Source organism: Pteropus medius, unplaced genomic scaffold, assembly GCF_902729225.1.
Source record: "Pteropus medius unplaced genomic scaffold, Ma_sr-lr_union100, whole genome shotgun sequence".
In the NCBI taxonomy this organism is placed as follows: Eukaryota; Metazoa; Chordata; class Mammalia; order Chiroptera; family Pteropodidae; genus Pteropus; species Pteropus medius.
In genome coordinates, this window is record NW_024351732.1 from 243585 (window position 1) to 262714 (window position 19130).

The window sequence follows — 19130 nt, forward strand, 5'->3', positions numbered from 1 at the left end:
TCTTTAATATACACCTTGGTTAAATGTGAATAAAATAGAATCGAAAAACCTGAGAGTGGCAGGCAAAGTCCTCTTGGAAGTTTTATAACCCAATTTGTGTGCATATATTAAAATACTATAAAGGTCATTAATAAAATCAATATAGAACACAAGCAGCTAAAACAAGTGAAAAATCTAAAACATGAGTAGAAAAAGGCATTATTAGTTATAAAATGCAGAAATAAGTGAAAGAAGTAAATCTAAAACAAATTTTGACCAAAAAAAGATAAACTTGAGATTAGGGTGGAGAAGTACGGATAACAGCACTGTGGATGAGATTAAAATGGCAACATATTTAAATTTAAAAAGACTATATCATTTTTGGTGATGAAAATGTTCTGGGGTTAGTAGTGTAGGTTGTATAACTTTGTGACTATAATAAAACTACTGAGGAGTATACTTTAAAAGGGTGACTATAATGGCACATGAATTTTATCTCAAAAAATAATATAATTTTTTAAAAATAATATAACTGAAAATGTGGACAAAGTATGATTATAAAGAAATTGAATTGACATTTGCAAATCTTAATGGACTTCCCTCAAAAATGAATGTTTGGAGATTGGATTAAACGTGGTGGAATAAGAGATGTCCCCAGATCACTCCCCTTGAAAAAACAATAAGCCAAACATCTAAAACTCAACAAAAAACACCCAAACTGCACACCAGCATGTCTGAGCGTGAGATCTGCGCATAAGAGCTACCACAGGTCAGAACCCTGGGTGTTGGGCGGTGGACTGGGAGAAACAAAGAAGGTGCCCTTTGCAGCCAGAGCTCTCTGTAGGAGGAAGGGGAGGGAAGAGGGCGCAGCGATGTCCCTGAACTGCCATGCCTGGCAGTGCTGTGAGCTACATGCAGCCAGCGGCAGTGCTCAGTCAATAGGGCAGAAGGCAGAGAAACTGGGACAGCAGAAAAGCGGAGACGGTTGCAAAACTTAGGCTGAACCACAGCCCCCTTCCTCAACAGATAGGCCCTTCCCCCATACCTCTGGGACTGAATGCTGTGGAACCCCAGGGGAATCTGAGCAAACACTATCGAAACTCACTAACACTGACAGGAACTGAGACTGAGGGTAGCGAGCGTGATTAAACATCTGTAGGGAGCAAAAAGACAGTAAGACTTTATATAAAGCAGGGATCCAAGAGGCTTACACAACACCTACTGGAAACCAAAAGAAATACACCTTTGCAACATGCTAGGAACCATTATATAATAAATCTTTCCGGAAAAAAAAGCAGAACACACTTCCATTAATGCCCAGGAGGAGAAATAGTCAATAAAACACCATGAACAACCAAGGTGACAAGGCATCTCAGAAAGGAAGAGAAAAATCTCCAGAAAATAAGCTTACAGACATAGAAATATGCAACTTGAATGACAATTCAGGATGGTACTTGAAAACTCAATGAAATACAAAACAAATCATATCAACAATTTCAGGAATTGAAAAAACAACTAGATAAGCAGAATGAGTTCTTTAGCAAGGAGATCGAAACCCTCAAAAAGAACTGAACAGACCTTCTGGAGATAAAGAACACACTGCAAGAGTTGAAAAATGAAATAACAGGCTTGGTAAATAGAGTCAACCAAATGGAGGAAAGGGTCAGTGGTATCGAAGACAGAAATATAGAAATAAATCGGAAGAAGAGAAACCGAAGAATGAAAAATAATAGAAGAGAAAAGAAATACAAGAACTAGCTGAGTCTACAGCCATGCTACCCCGAATAAGCTCAATCCCATCTGATCTCAGAAGCGAAGCACAGTCGGGCATGGTTAGTACTTGGATGGGAGACCACCTAGGAAGACCAGGTGCTGTAGGCATAAAAAATGAAAAAATAAATGATTGTAAACTGACAAGGTTCTTGCAATCTGTGAGGTCAACCAAGGGTTGCCTCACTTAAAAAACAAAAACAAAAACAAAACAAAACAAAAATGGCTGATACCATCAGGAGAGGAATCATAAGAATAATGGGAATTCTCAAAGGGGAGAAAAGGAAAAGGGATTACAAAGCATTTTCAGACAAATAGTTTACGAGAAGTTTCCAAATCTAAGGAATGAGCTGGATCTTGGAATTCAAGAAGTCAACAGAACACCCAATTATCTCAACCCAAAAAGGACTTCACCAAGACACATTATATTAAAATTATCAAAAATCAACGACAAAGACAGAATTCTGAGGGCAGCCAGGGAAAAGAAGACGGTAACCTATAAAGGAAAACCCATTAGATTATCATCAGACTTCTCAGGAAAAACCTTAAAATCCAGAAAGGATTGGAATCAAATATTCAAACTATTAAATGAAAGAAACTACCAACCTAGAATAATGTATACAGCTAAACTCTCCTTTAGATATGAAGGAGAAATAAAAACCTTTCCAAACATACAAAAATTGAGGGAATTCTCCACTCCAAGGCCTGCATACAGGAAATACTGAAAGGGGTCAGCTCAACTAAAATAAAATGACAAAAACAAAAACAAACCATAATTAGGAGTAAGGTGAATAGTAGGCTGATAAAAAAGCAGAGGATTGCAACCCTTACTAGGAACAGGTCATTATAAGCTTAAAATAAGAGATTTGCTATAGCAAGAGAGTAATGAATGTTCAGCATACATAAGGAAAAACCAAGAAAACAATGACTGAAAAGGGGAGGATACAAAGATCCAAATTCGCAAAGGGGAATGGAGATAAGGCATGTGCAGAAGAAAAGGGAAGTATATATATATATATATATATATATATATATATATATATATATATACACACTATCCTTTACATATTTGTAATGGTAACCACTCACCAAATATATATAACTATCCTTTACATATTTGTGATGGTAACCACACACCAAAGATCCAGAACTGAAGTATATAACATAAAACAAGAAGGACCAGAGAGAAAACTCAAAAAAGCCAAGTGAAATGAAGAAAAACACAAGGACAAAGAAGCAATTGAAACACCAAGACACCAGAAAGCAAAAGATAAAATGGCTATAAGAAGGCCTCATATTTCAATAATCACTCTAAACTGAACTCACCAATAAAAAGGTACAGAGTGGCAGATTAGAGCAAAAAACAAAATCCAACTATATGCTGCCTCCAGGAGACACATCTCAGTTCCAAAGACAAATATAGACTCAAAGTGAAAGGGTAGAAAATGATATTTCAAGCAAATGGCATTTAGAGAAAAACAGGAGTAGCGGTACTAATATTGGATGAAATAGACTTCAAAATAAAAAATGTAAAGAATGATACTGAAAGACACTTCATAATCATATAGGGAATCATGCACCAAGACATAACACATTAATATCGGTGCTCCCAATCAGGGAGCCCCGAAATATGTAAAACAATTACTAACAAAACTAAAGGGAGAAACAGACCAAAACATTTTCATAGTAGGGGACCTAAATACCCCACCATCTGATATGAACAGATCATCCAAATAGAAAATCAATAAGGAAAGAACATCCTTAAATGACACATTAGACCACCTGGATATAATTGACATATATACAGCCATCCATCTCAAAACAGCTGCTTATACATTCTTTAGTGCACATGGAACATTCTCAAGAACCTTGTAATAATGACACTAAGCGAAGTAAGACAGAAAAAAAAAGTCGCTTGCTTTTTTTGTTACGTTTTCTTCAATTTTATCAATTTGTTTATAAATTTAATTTAAAGAACAAATTCTCTGCTGCTTAGTTAATAGTGAATGTTTGAAACATTCTTTAATGTACCGTAAGATTTGATGATTGGCTGAAAGACCCATCAAAGCTGCTACACAGTAAAGTTTCCTTGCCATGTGATTTATGTGTTGTTCAGTGAACTTTTAGTATTATCAAAATATAATTGCATACTTATAAGTTTGGAAGTTTTCTTCCCAAAGTCCAAGAATTCTTCAATATATATTTGGTTTAACTTTTATTTAAGAGCTATTCCATAATCATTGTGTTATTAGTGTTTCTCTCTAGTATGTTTTTCAATGAGTATTTTTTAAAATGAGGAATTACATATTTTTGAAGGAACCTCCCACATTTATTCCACTTTAAAACTTTCTCTTCATTATTACTCCTAGGATATTGAGTAAGGCTTGGACTATCTAAAATAGTTGTTTTTACATTATATTTGTAAGGTTTACTTCTGCTATGATTTTCTAATGTTTGTTATATCATGAGTATTGTTTAAAGGCATGGCAATTTACACATTTCACTTTAAATAAGGCATAATAATTGGCTAAAATCCTTCATAAATTCATTACTTTCTATAAAAGCATTTGTTTCGCAATAAATTGTCTTATGTTTATAAAGCGTACATTAGACAATTTTATTTATTTATTTTTAATTAAGTTTATTAGGGTAACATTGGTTAATACAATTATATAATTTTCAGATGTACATTATCATTTGACATCTGTATATTTTGTGTGTTTACCAAGCAAAGTCCAGTTTCCTTCAGCCACCATATATTTGATCCCCTTTACCCACTTCATCCTCCCTCGAAATCCTATATTTGACCCCCTTTACACTGTCTACCTCCCCCCACCCCACCCCACTAGTAACCACTAGTCTATAGTCCTCTGGTAACCACTTGCCTATAGTTTATGTCCATGAGTCTCCGTTTTTTCCTGTTCATTTGTTGCTTTTAGGTTTATATCCCACATATAAGTAATATCATGTGATTTTCAACTTCTGTTTGGTTTATTTCGCTTAGTATCATTATTACAAGGTCCATCCAAGTTGTTGCAAATGGCAGTATTTCATCTCTTCTTATGGCTGAGTAATATTTCATTCTATACATGTACCACATTATACAGATTTAATGAAATCTCCATCAAAATCCCATCGGCATGTTTTAGCCAATCTATTGTAGGACACTTCAGTTGCTTTTATGTCCTGGCCACTGTGGATAATGTTGCTATGAACATCGGTGTGCAAATATCTTTTTGGACATGGGATTTCAAATCTTTGGGGTAAATACCCAATAGAGGGATCGCTGGATCATATGGTAGATCAATTCTTAGTGTTTTGAGGACTCTCCATACTGTTTTCCATATAGGCTGTACCAATTTGCAGTCCCACCAGCAGTGTAAGAGGGTTCCTTTTTCTCTGCATCCTCTCCAGCATTTCTTATTACTTGTTCCATTGATTATAGCTATTCTAACAGGTATGAGATGATATCTCATTGTAGTTTTGATTTGCATTTCCCTGATAGCTGGTGATGAGCATCTTTTCATATATTTGTTGGCCATTTGTATATCCTGTAGGCAGAAGTGTCTGTTCAGGTCCTCTGCCCATTTTTTGATTGGATCATTTATTTTTTGTTGTTATCGAGTTGTTTGAGTTCTTTGTATATTTTGGATATTAGGCCCTTATCGGAGGCATTGCTTGCAAATATATTTTCCCATTCGGATGGTTTTCTCTTTACCTTGTTGATGATTTCTTTTGCTGAGCAGAAGCTTTGTAATTTGATGTAGTCCCACTTATTTATTTTAGCTTTTACTTCCTTTGCCTTGAGGTCAGATTCATAAAATCCTCTTTAAGTCCAAGGTCCTTGAATTTAGTTCCTATGTTTTCTTCTATGTATTTTATTGTTTCAGGTCTTAAATCCATTTTGAGTTAATTTTGGCGTGTGGTGATAGACAACAGTCTAGTTTCACTCTTTTGCAGGTGGCTTTCCAGTTTTCCCAGCACCATTTATTGAAGAGGCTTTTCTTTTTCCACTGTATGTTTTTCGCTTTATCTGTTGAAAATTATTTGCCCATATAAATATGGGTTTACTTCTGGAGTCTCGATTCTATTCCACTGGTCCATGTGTCTGTTTTTCTGCCCAAACCATGCCATTTTGATTACTGTCACTTTGTAGTATAATTTGAAGTCGGGCAGAGTGATGCCTCCAAGCCTCGTTCTTTTTTCTCAGAATGGCTTTGGCAATTCAAGGTCTTTTGTGCTTCCATACGAATCTGATGATTTTTTGTTTAAAAAATGCCAATGGGATTTTGATGGGGATTGCATTAAATCTGTATAACGCTTTAGGTAATATGGTCATTTTAACTATGTTGATTCTTCCAATCCAAGAACACGGACTATCTTTCCATTTCTTTGTATCTTCTTTGATTTCTTTTAATAGTTTTCTTTATATAGGACCTTCACATGTTTCATTAGATTTATTTCTAGGTATTTTATTCTTTTTGTTGCGATTGCAAAAGGAATTATTTTATCCACCTCTTTTTCTGACACTTCATTATTAGAATATAGGAAAGCTATGGATTTTTGAACGTTGATTCTGTATCCAGAGACTTTACTGTATTTGCTTATTGTTTCTAGTAGTGTTCTTGTGGAGTCTTTAGAGTTTTCTACATAGAGAATCATGTCATCCTCAAATAGTGACAGTTTGACTTCTTTGTTGCCTATTTGGGTGCCTTTTATATCTTTCTCTTGCCTGATTGCACTCACTAGGACCTCCAATGATATATTGAATGACAGTGGCGATAGTGGACAGCCTTGCCTTGTTCCTGATCTTAGAGGGAAGGTTTTTAGTTTTTCACCATTCAGTATAATGTTGGCTGAGGGCTTGTCATAGATGGTTTTTATTGTGTTAAGATACTTTTCTTCTATACCGATTTTGTGAAGTGTTTTGATCATAAATGGATGCTGTATCTTGTCAAAGGATTTTTCTGCATCTGTTGATATGATCGTAGGATTCTTATTTTTTAATTTGTTTATGTGGTGGATCACATTAATCAATTTGCGTATGTTGAATCATCCCGGTGTCTCTGAGATGAAGCCCAACATATTTTTAATATGTTGCTGTATTCAGTTCACTAGTATCTTATTTAGGATTTTTTGCATCTGTGTTCAGGAGAGATATTAGTCTGTAGTTTTGCTTTTTATGTGTTATCTTTACCAGGTTTTGGTATCAGGGTGATATTGGCCTCATAAAATGAGTTGGGAAGTATTGCCTCCTCTTTGATTTTTTGGAAGAGTTTGAGGAGGATAGGTATTAAATCTTTCAATGTTTGGTAGAATTCACTGGTGAAGCCATCTGGTCCTGGACTTTTAATTTTTGGTGGTTTTTGGTAATTGTTTCAATTTCCATACTGCTGATTGGTCTATTTAGATTTTCCAGTTCTTCTTGATTCAGTCTAAGAAGGTTGCATTTTTCTAAGTACTGGTCTATTTCTTCTAGGTTATATAATTTGGTGTTATATACTTTTTCATAGTATTCTTGTATGATCCTTTGTATTTCTGCAGTGTTTGTCATAATTTCCCCTCTTTCAATCTTGATTTGTTTATTTGTGTCCTTTCTCTTTATTTTTTACGGAGTCTAGCCAGGGGTTTGTCTATTTTATTAACCTTTTCAAAGAACCAGCTCTTTGTTGCATTTATTTTTTCTTTTTGTTGTTGTTGTTTCCAATTTCATTTATTTCTGCTCTAATTTTGATTATTTCTTTCTTTCTGCTGACTTTAGGCTTCATTTGTTCTTTTTTTATTAGTTTTTTAAGATGAAGCGTTAGATTGTTTATTGAGGCTCATTATTGTTTTTGGAGATAGGCCTGTAATGATATGAACTTTTCTCTTAAGACCACTTTTGCTACGTCCCAAATTTTGGATATGTTGTACTATCATTATCATTCATTTACATGTATCTCTTAATCTCTCTTTTTATTTCTTCTTTGACCCAGTCATTCTTCAATAGCATGTTGTTTAATCTCCATGAATTTGTTGTTCTTTCCACTTACTTTTTACAGTTGGTCTCTAGTTTCAAAGCATTATGATCAGAGAATATGGTTGGTATGATTTCAACCCTCTTATATTTGTTGAGACTATCTCTGTGTCCCAGTATATGGTCAATCTTTGAGGATGTTCCATGTGCACTAAAGAAGAATGCATAAGTAGCTGTTTTGGGATGGAAGGCTCTATAAATGTCAACTATGTCCAGTTGGTCTAATGTTTCATTTAAGGATGTTATTTCCTTATTGATTTTCTGTTTGGATGATCTGTCCATATCTGACAGTGGGGTATTTAGGTCCCCTACTATGATTGTGTTTTTGTCTCTCTCTCCCTTTAGTTCTATTAGTAATTGCTTTACATATTTCGGGGCTCCCTGATTGGGAGCATAGATATTAATAAGTGTTATGTCTTTTTGGTGCATGATTCCATAGATATTAATAAGTGTTATGTCTTTTTGGTGCATGACATGTTCCTTCGTATCTTTCTTTACCTTTTTTATTTTGAAATCTATTTCATCTGATATTATTACCACTACTCTCGCTTTTCTCTGAATGCCATTTGCTTGAAATATCATCTTCTTCATTATTATTATTATTATTATTTATGCCTAAAGCAACTTGTCTTCCTAGGTGGTCTATTCAAGTACTAACCAGGCCCGACCCTGCTTAGCTTCTGAGATCAGACATTAGGCTTGTTCAGGGTGACATTGCTATAGATCATGGACTGTCTGTCCATTGGGGCGTGAACCCAGGACCTACTGTGTGTAAAGCAGATGTGCGAACCACTACACTATGGAATATCATTTTCCACCCTTTCATTTTGAGTCTATATTTGTCTTTGGAACTAAGATGTGTCTCCTAGAGGCAGCACATGGTTGGGTTTTGTTTTTTGATCCATTCTGCAACTTGTGCCTTTTTATTGGTGATTCAGTCCATTTACATTCAGGGTGATTATTGAAATATGAAGTCTTCTTATGGCCATTTTATATTTTGCTTTCTGGTGCTTGGTGTTTCTATTGCTTCCTTGTCCTTGTGTTTCTGTTTTCTTTATTTTGGTTGGCTTTTGTGAGTTTTCCCTCTGATCCTTCTTGTTTCATTTTATATACTTTGGTTCTGAATCTTTGGTATATGGTTAACATTACAAATATGCAGAGGATAGTTATATATATACAATTGTCCCTTTTTTTCTGTATATGCCTTATCTCCATTCCCCTTTGTGTATTTGGATCTTTGAATTTTTATTTTTTCAGTCATTGTTGTCTCAATTTGTCCCTATGTATGCTGAACGTTCATTACTATCTCATGATAGCAAATCTCTTCTTATTTTTAAGTTTATAATGCCCTATTCTTAGTAAGGGTTGCATTCCTCTACTTTTATCAGCCTGCTAGACACCTTACTCCTAATTTTTTTTTTCTTCATTTTTTTAGGTGAGCTGACCCCTTTCAGTATTTCCTGTAACGCAGGCCTTGGAGTGGAGAATTCCCTCAACTTTTGTATGTCTGGAATGGTTTTTATTTCTCTTTCATATCTAAAGGAGAGTTTGACTGGATACTTTATTCTTGGCTGGTAGTTCCTTTCACTTAATAGTTTGACTATTTGATTCCACTCCTTTCTGAATTTTAAGGTTTTTGCTGAGAAGTCTGATGATAATCTAATGGGTTTTCCTTTATAGGTTACCGTCTTCTTTTCCCTGGTTGCCCTCAGAATTCTGTCTTTGTCGTTGATTTTTAATAATTTTAATAAAATGTGCCTTGGTAAAGGCCTTTTTGGGTTGAGATAATTGGGTGTTCTGTTGACTTCTTGAATTCCAAGATCCAGCTCATTCCTCTGATTTGGGAAATCCTCATCAACTATTTGTCTGAAAATGCTTTGTAATTCCTGTTCCCTTTCTCCCCTTTGAGAATGCCCATTATTCTTATGTTTCCTCTTCTAATGGTGTCAGCTAGTTCTTGTATTTCTCTTTCATTATTTTTCCTTCTTTGGTTTCTCTCTTCTTCCTTGAGTTATTTGTAGATTTCTGTCTTCGACATCACTGATCCTTTCCTTCATTTGGTTGACTCTATTTCCCAAGCTTGTTATTTCATTTTTCAACTCTTGCAGTGTGTTCTTTATCTCCAGAAGGTCTTTCAGTTCTTTTTGTGGGTTTCAATCTCCTTGCTAAAGAGCTCATTCTGCTTATCTAGTTGTTTTTTCAATTCCTGAAATTGTTGATATGATTTGTTTTGTATTTCATTGAGTTTTCCAGAAGTACTATCTTTGAATTCTCTGTCATTTAAGTCGCATATTTCTATGTCTGTAAGCTTATTTTCTGGAGATTTTTCTCTTTTTTTCTGAGATGCCTTGTCACCTTTGTTGTTCATGGTGTTTAATGGACAAGTTCTCCACCTGGGCATTAATGGAAGTGTATTCTGATTTTTTTTTCCCCCAGAAAGAACGTTTATTGTATAATGGTCTCTAGTATTTTGCAAAGAAAGTGTTTTTCTTTTGGTTTCTAGAAGGTGGTGTCTAAGCCTCTTGGATCTCTGTTTTATATAGTTGTAATAATATATTTTTTTTTTTATAGATGATTAATCATGCCTCTACCCTCAGTCTCAGTTCCTTTTAGTGTTAGTGACAAATTTGTTTGCTCAGATTCCCCTGGAGCTCTGTGGTGTTCGGTCTCGGATGGTATGGAGGGAGGATCCCTCTGGGTTGGGGGATGGTGGCTGCGGCTAGCTGCAGTTTTGAAACTGTGGCTGGTAAAAATCAACTGTTGTTTCTCTGCCACCCAGCTCTCTGCTTTCTGCCCTGATGACTGGGTCCTGCCACCGGCTGCGTGGAGCTCATAGCACTCGCAGGCATGGCTATTCAGGGAAGTCACTGCACCTTCACCCCTTCCTCTTCTCCTATAAGGAGATCCGGAGCTGCGAGAGGGAGCTTCTTTATTTTTCCCAGTCCACCGCCCGGCACCTGGGGTTCTTACTTGTGGTAGCTCTTATGTGCAGATCCCATGCTCAGACTTGCTGTTGTGCAGTTTTGGTGTTATTTGTCGAGTTTTAGATATTCAGCTTATAGTTGTTTCAAGGGGAGAGATCCAGGGACGTCTCTCACTCCGCCATGTTTAGTACAATCCTGTATACATCTCTTTTCATCACTTTGAATATTTACTGCTAATCCCTTCTGGCTTGCAACGTTTCCTCTGAAAAATCTTATGGTAGCTTCCATGTAGATAATGAACTACTTTTGTATTGCTACTTTTAGGATTCTCTCTTTGTATTTAACCTTGGCATTTTAATTATGATGTGTCTTGGTGTGGGTCATTTGGATTCATCTTCTTTGGGACTCTCTGCACTTCCTGGGCTTGTGTATCTATTTTCTTCATTAGGTTAGGGAAGTTTTCAATCATTATTTATTTAATATGTTTTCAATTCCTTGCTCTCTCTTTTTTCTTTCTGGCATCCCTATGATGCGAATGTTGTTACACTTGATGTCCCATAGGCCCCTTAAACTATCCTCATTCTTTTGGATTCTTTTTTCTTGTTGCTGTTCTCATTGTGTGTTTTCTGCTACCTTCTCTTCTAAATCATTGATTTGATTCTCTGCTTCATCTATCAATTTCTCCTAATGTATTCTTCATTTCAGTTATTGTGTTGTTTATTTCTAACTGGTTCTTGTTTTCTGTCTTCATTTTTATATTTTCTATCTCTTTGTTGAAATTTTTACTAAGTTCATCTGCTTTTCCTCTAAATTCATTGAGCATCTTTATAATCAGTGTTTTAAATTCTGCATCTGGTAGATTGCTTGCCTCTATTTTGTTGAGTTATTTTTCTGGAGCTTCATTCTGCTCTTTCATGTGGGACAAGTTTCTTTGTCTCCCCATTTTGGCTGCCTTCCTGTGTCTGTTTCTATGTGTTAGGTAGGGCTTCTAAGTCTCATGGCCTTAGTAGAGTCACTTTATGTAATAGGTATCCTGTGATACCCAGTGGTGCAGTCTTCCCTGGTCACCTGAGTTGGGTGCCAAGGTGTGTCCCTTGTAGGGATTCCATATGCCTTCCTGTTATAGTTGAGCCTTGTTTGCACACCATTGGGAGGGATTGAACCTCGGGCTGATTGGTTGTGAGGATTGGCCAGTGAGAGGCCTACCCTACGAAGCAGGATTTACTTTAATAGGGCTCTGGTGCCTGCCTGGTCTGCCCTTTGGGTGTGTCCTCTTTAGATGCAGCCCTGACTGGTGCTCCAGGTCTGGTTGAAGCCAGTCACCAATCATGTTGGCCCAAGGGCCTCCTTAGAGGAGCCCAGCCACAGGCCAAGTCCAGCTGCAGCCTGTGTACTTCCCGGAGCCACCTGGCAAGAGTCACCAGGCAATCCACAGATGCCCAGCCACCCAAGCTGGGTTTAGAAGTGCCTCAAAAGGCCAACCCAGGAACCAAGGTTGGCTGTTGCTAGTGCCAGGCTTGGGGCTGCTCAGTACAGGGCATGCCAAGGCCAGATGCTGCTTGTTTGGGTTTTGTGAACCTTTGAGAAACTTTAGGAAAGTCTGCAGCATGAGCCAAGATAGCCATTTGTATGGAAAAAAAAAACCAAACAAACTGGAGATGGCTTGGGTGGGTCTGCAAATTGGGAGGGGTAGGGTCTCAGGGAATCATCAAAGCAGGGTGACCAGTGTTAGCCAGGTTGATGGAGACTCAGATTCAGTGGCTGCCTGTGTCAGCATGCCAGGACGGGTAAGGCTCAACAAAGGAACAATGAACTCTGCCAGCGCTTCTGTCCAGGAGAAAGCCACCTTCAGGCATCATCCAAAGTCAGACAACTCAGTTCCTCCTGTATGTTCTGGTGCTCCTCGAGCTGCTGTCCTAGTGATCAAGCTCAGAGCAAGTGAATCCGTCATGGAGTAAGTCCACATGGGGGCCCTTTAAGAGGAATGTTTGTGACTCCCACAGCTCTCCATCTCTCTCAGCCACAATCTCCACTGAGGTTGTGGGGACTTTCTTCCTGGCACTGGAACCCTGGGCAAGGGAACCCAGTATTGGGCTAAGACCCCTCAGTCCTCCAGGAGGACCTCTGCAGCCAAGATATCCCTCCTGATTATCAACCACCACATGCAGATGTGGGACCAGACTTGTTTTGCATCTCTGCCCCTTCTACCAGTCTCAAGGTGGCCTCTTATGTATGCCCTCAGTCATTGGACTTCTGTTCAGCCAGACCTCAGGTGACTCCCAATGATGGTTGATCTTTAATTTACTTATAATTTTCATGAGGTCAAGAGAGGAGGCGAACACAGCATCTACATACATCTTAATTAGAACACCATCTTAATCAGAACAGCCAGCATTACTTTTTGTGTAATGCCTTTGTCCTCTTAGCTTAATGCTTTTATAATTCATTTATGTTGCACTAATATCTGCAGTTTATTGCTTTTACTGTTGAGTAATATTCCATTTCTATTAATAAGCTACAATTTGTTTACCATGCACATGTAAAAGAACATTTGGTCATTTTTATTTTTTACTTGTTAGGAAAAAAGCTGCTTTAACCATTAATGTGAAAGTTATTTTTATTTCTCTTGAGTAAATACTCATGAGTGGAATTGGGTGGTAGGGTGGACATATGTTTAGTTTTATAAGAAATTGCCAATCTTTTTCTCAAATGTATTGTACCACTTTATACTAACCATAAACAATGTATATGTAACAGTTGTTCCATATTTGATATTACCAATCTTTAAAATTTTACTCATTCTGGTGGATGTTGTTTTAACTAGTCTTCCTGTTTATTAATAATGTTGAGTAGTTTTTCAAGTCCTTATTGACCATTCATACATCTTCCTTTGTGAAGTGTCTGTTCAAATCTTTTGCACATTTTTATTAGGATGGTTTGATTTTTTAGCTGTAGGAGTTTATTACATATTCTAGTTCCAAGTCCTTTGTAAGAAATGTGTATTGTGAATACTTTCTCCTAGGCTGTGGCTTTCCTAATTATTTCTTTAACTGTATCATTAGATGAACAGAAGTTTTTAATCTATTGAAGTACAATATAGTACAATTTTCTTTTATGGTTATGGCTTTTTCTATCCTTGCCTAACTCCAGGGCATGAATATATTTTCTTATATTGTCTTCTAGATATGTTAGGTATCTCAAATTAATTTTTGTGAATGGAATATTTTTCTCTCATTTATGCAGTTGTTCTGCACAATGTTTCGAATATTATTATTTATCCATTGCATTGCCTTCTTTTCCCTACAAATATTGGGTGAATTTTTCCTATCCCGTTGCCCTTCTAATCTTATTGGGATAAGTAGCTAAACAGACAAAAGTAGTATGGGATCCCAAGTGAGCGTTCTGATACTTTTTGTATCTTGATTTTACCATAGACTTCACACATCACGTGACTGTACACTGATTTACTGCATAGAAGTTTATTTTCCTTGATTTACGTGAGGGGAAATGTATAATACATGAATCAGAAAATCAGGTATGTAGAGTGCTGTTGGGAGCCAAAACTAAGAACAAAGAATCTTGTGACTAGGCGAGGACTCACTCTGAGTAAACATCTGCATCCTGTGGTTCCTTGTTCTGCATCTAACTTCCTGAATATTCAGCCTAGCTTAGAATTACAATATCCCCTTGCCTCCACTCCCTCTAATCCTTACCACTCCTCACCCCACCAGCTAAGAACCAGTGCACTTGTGGCAGATACTCTCCCGCCCAGCTAGCCCTGCCCCCCTTTGTTAATCCTGTATAAATACTCTTGCTGCTGAATAAAATTTTGAGGCTTGATCAGAACACTGTCTTGCCTCCATTTCTTTGTGTCTCCTGTCTCGCCTTCATCCTCCACAGGTTCCTCCTCATCCGCGTTGTTTTGTCCCGCTGGCTGGGACAGAGTGCTTTGGTTATTTGTTAATTAATGCAACTTTAGCTATCAGTGGGCTTGGAATACAATAATTAAAACAATGCTAAGAATATTTTTTGAGAGAGAATAATTCCTCCAAATCAAATTCTAAAGCCTTCTTTAATATAAATTAGGACTGACACTTTTTTAAGGCTGACTTGAAGACATTTTATTAAAATAAGTTTTAGCTGACATCATAGAGGACATAAACAGCCTGTTAATACTAGGAAATGAGGTAGAGAAGCAGGGAGAAAAATACTGAGATACAAGGAGGGCAAGACAAGCTACTGTATGAGTGACTGACATAAATATATCATAAAACACATAAGAAACACCTAGAGAGAGAGAGAGAGTGAGCAAGGGACAGAGAACAATCAAGGGATTCACAGAGAGACAGAAACAGGGATCCAAAGAGAGGGAGAGTGGACAGAGAGAGGTATAAATGGGGGAAACAGAGAGGGAGGAAATAGAGACAGAGATAGTGACACAGGGAGAGTGGGACACAGAAAAAAGGAGGCAGGAAAAAAACAGAAATAGGAGATAGAGATAAAATAACATAGTTATAGGGACATGTTGAGAGAGGAACATAGAGTGGAAAACAGAAGAAAGGGATGAGAGCAATGAGGCACAAAAGAGAAGGTCAGTGGAGCAAAGAGACACAGACATGAGGCACACAAGAGATTTTAACAGCTTTATTGTATATTTTTACATAGCATAAAATTCATCCATTTCAAGTATACAATTTAGTGATTTTTACTAAATTTACAAATGATGCAACCATCACCATAAATCAATTTTAGAACATTTTTATCACCCCAATAAAATTCTTCATGCCCACAGTTAACCCCCATTCTCACTTGTAACCCTAGGCAACATTCCTGTATAAGTCTTTGTACAGACATATTTTCAGTTTCTTGGGAATGACATTGATGGGTTATATGCTAATTTTGTTTATTTTTATTTAACTATTTTCCAAGGTTGCTTCATGATTTTACTTCCCATGTATGAGGGTTCTCATTTATCCACATTCTTGACAACATTTGTTATTTTCTGTCTCATTTACTATACCTATTTTAGTGGGTATGAAATGGTATCTTGTTGTGGTTTTAATTTGCATTTCCCTAATGATTACTGCTGTTGAGTATTTTTTTTGTGTATTTAAGAGCCATTGATATATAGTCTTTGGGAAAATGTCTATTCATATACACTGCCCATTTTTTAAATTGGAGTGTTGGGCTGCCTCTTATATAATTGTGAAAGTTCTTTCTAAATTCTGGATATAAGTCCTTTATCAGATGTATGTTTCACAAATATCTTCTTCCTGTTAGCTGCTCATCATTTCATTTTTTTACATAAAAGTTTCTAATTTTGATGAGGCCCAGTTTACCATTTGTGGATTGTGGTTTTGGTGTAGTGTCTAAGGAAGGGAAAGAGGGAGGGAAGGAGGGAGGGAAGGAGGGAGGAAGGAAAGAAGGACGAACTTGGATACAGGGGAGGAAACAAAAACTGAAAGAGAGGTTTAGAATTTGAACCAACTGTAAATCCAAACTTTACTAAAAGAATTTATACCTCAAGAAGACAAAGGGTAATAATTAACTGGCTTTTGTACTTCTATATCATAGGTACTGAATTAACTTTAACATCTGCTAAAATTAACCATTTGGCTAATCTTCATGGAGTTACTCAATACTGGGGCTCAAATTAGAGTTATATCTAGGGATCACACTAAATTTAAACAAGGTTTCTCCTATAAACTATTGGATGAATTTTTAGGGAGTTAATGAACATAAAATAGAAAACAAATACTTATGCCTCATCTTAACTATTGGAGCTATTGCTTTGCCTAAATTCCCGTGGCCATAGCACCCACTATGTTAAAATATACTATAGTGGGCACAGACACTATGACCCAATGAGTAATAAATTAAAATTAAGTCTTTAACACTTATAAGTTGGCTTGAAAAGCTGTTATTCTTCAGTTAAAATAGTTAATACTGCCCAGTGTAAATTAAAACAGGGCTTTCAAGGATTGAAACATGTCATATAAAACCTATTTAGAGAAGGGGTGATTATCCCCACAGTTTCTCCATTTAAAAGACAAATTTGGCCTGTTCTTAAACTTGGAAAGAATAAATGAGCCCTCACAGATTATAAAACAAATGAAAACAACTTACTATGGTTTAAAATTTAAAATAACAACTTAAAATGGCTGTGGTTACACTCATTAAGGCTTTCATATCCAGTATTATTGAAATCACTGACTCTACTCAATCAGCAACCAGTAAATATTTTGATATTATAGATTTAGCTAATATGTCTGTTCAGTGCTTCTTTCAACATCTCCTCAGCTGAGTTTACTTTCACCTCCAAAAAGACATATTCCCTGGCCACCCTTGAGGTATCTGAATATACTTGTCATCTCAAACAAACTTTGTTTATCAACTGATAAGTGGATAAATAAAATGTGGTATAGCCATATGATAAAACATTATTAAGCCACAAAAAAGAATAAAGTACTGATACATATTACAACATGAACAGAAATTGAAAATGCTATGCTGAGTGAAACAAGCCAGATACAAAAGGCCACATATTGCATACCAATTTTATGAAATATCAAGAATAGACAAATCCATAGAGGCAGAAAGTCGATTAGTGGTTGCCGGGGTCTGAAAGGAAGCTTGATTGGGGAGTGACTGCTAATGTGTATGGGGTTTCTTTTCAGGGAGATGAAAATGTTCTGGAATTTGATAGTGGTTATGGCTGAAGAAATGTGTGAATATACTAAAAACAACTGATTGTACATTTTAAATTAACTGTATAAGTAAATTATATCAATAAAACTTTTATAAAAGTGATGCGGGCCTGTCAAAAGGGTCACTGTAGTCAAACTGAAGTGGCTCCTTTGGGCCAAAATTGGGACAATTTGAGCATCAAAATAAATAGTGCTAGTCATGGATTAAAACCCATTGAATAAAGTAAGAATCCAAAAGTCCATACTGATGTAAATAAATAATTGAATAAATAAATGGATAAGACAGGAAAATATTCATCACTACAGATCTCAAAAAAATGGTGGTAGTACAGTTCTCAAAATAGTATATATTAAAAGGCAAAAATCAGGAATCTCTTGTTTGAAACAGTACAGTGTATAGATTTTCCTGAATCAATCTGGCATTAAGAAGAAAAAGGATAAGCAGGGATGAACAAAAACCCCAAAATGTAATAAGATGTGAAAATGATCATCTCCTGGTGAGGCATTGAAAGAAGTCTTTTCAGTGTTAACAGCCCTGTAACAACCACTTCTCTTTAGCTGTGGAGAAGTGAAGGTTAAAACAGTACTCAGTTTCCCCCAATCTCTCCCCCTCTCTTTCTTCTCACACACACATGCTTGTAAGAATTCCTGCTTATCTGAAATACAGACCTCGTTCAAAGAGCTGATCCAGGAAAAACTCATTTCATTCAAAGATGAGTAATCATAAAAAGGAAACAGCATAGTACAACTAGTAAGATAACAAGAAAAGAGAGGAGAAAAGGAACAGGAAAAACAAATGATTAGAAAGAAACCATACATACTAAAAATAATTTAGTGAAGATGAAAATTATGACGACATATCTCTGTGATTTTAAAAAAATAAAGCAATTTTTTTTCTACAAAATGAGTAAAAAGCATAGATACAAGATCTCATAGATAATATGATAGGACAGCAATAAGATATAGAAGGTGAACAAGAGTCCTGGTCAAGATAGCAGAGTAAGTAAATAGTATGTTGGCCTCCTCTCACAACTACATCAAAATTACAACTAATCTACAGAACAACCATCAATGAGAATAGCTTGAAGTATAGATGAACAGAGGTCCTACAACTAAGTACATATAAAGAAGCCACATGAGACCGGTAGGAGAGGCAGGAATGTGAAATGGGCTGGTCCCATAGCCACATGTGGTGGTTGAGAATCAGGAGGGATATCATGGCTACTGACTTTTCCCTGGAGAAGCTTGGGGTTCTGGCCGCACATTGGGATGGGCTCTCAAACCAAGGTTTCTAGTGCTAGAAAAAGAAATCCCCATGATTTCTGGCTGTGAAAACCAGCAAAGATTGTGGCTGAGTGAGATGAAGAACTGTGAGAATCCCAGATGTGCCTTTTAAAGGACCTGCACATGAACTTACTCTCTGACGGACATATTTGCTCTGAGCTCTAGCATGGGGCAGCAGCTGAAAAGGTGCCAGGGACATAGGGGAAGGAACTGAATTGTCTGGCTTCAGGATAAGGGCTGGAGGGGCAGCTTTCTTCCAAACAGAAGTGCTGGCAGAGGGTATTGTATTTTTGTTGAGCCCTCCCCCGTCCCAGCATCCAGTCTTAGGTGAGAGCCATATCTGAGCTCCATCCTGGCTAACACTGGTCACTCTACCCTGGTGATTCCCTGAGACCCCACCTCACCCAACTTGCAGACCCATCGAAGCCTCTTCCAGCGGCTTTTCCATAC

General features: G+C 36.9%; 1 pseudogene; it reads left to right on the forward strand.

Moving 5' to 3' along the window:
- The first annotated feature begins 1741 nt into the window (after nt 1–1741).
- LOC120589007 (uncharacterized) lies at nt 1742–1860 on the forward strand (annotated as a pseudogene).
- Nucleotides 1861–19130: the final 17270 nt, after the last annotated feature.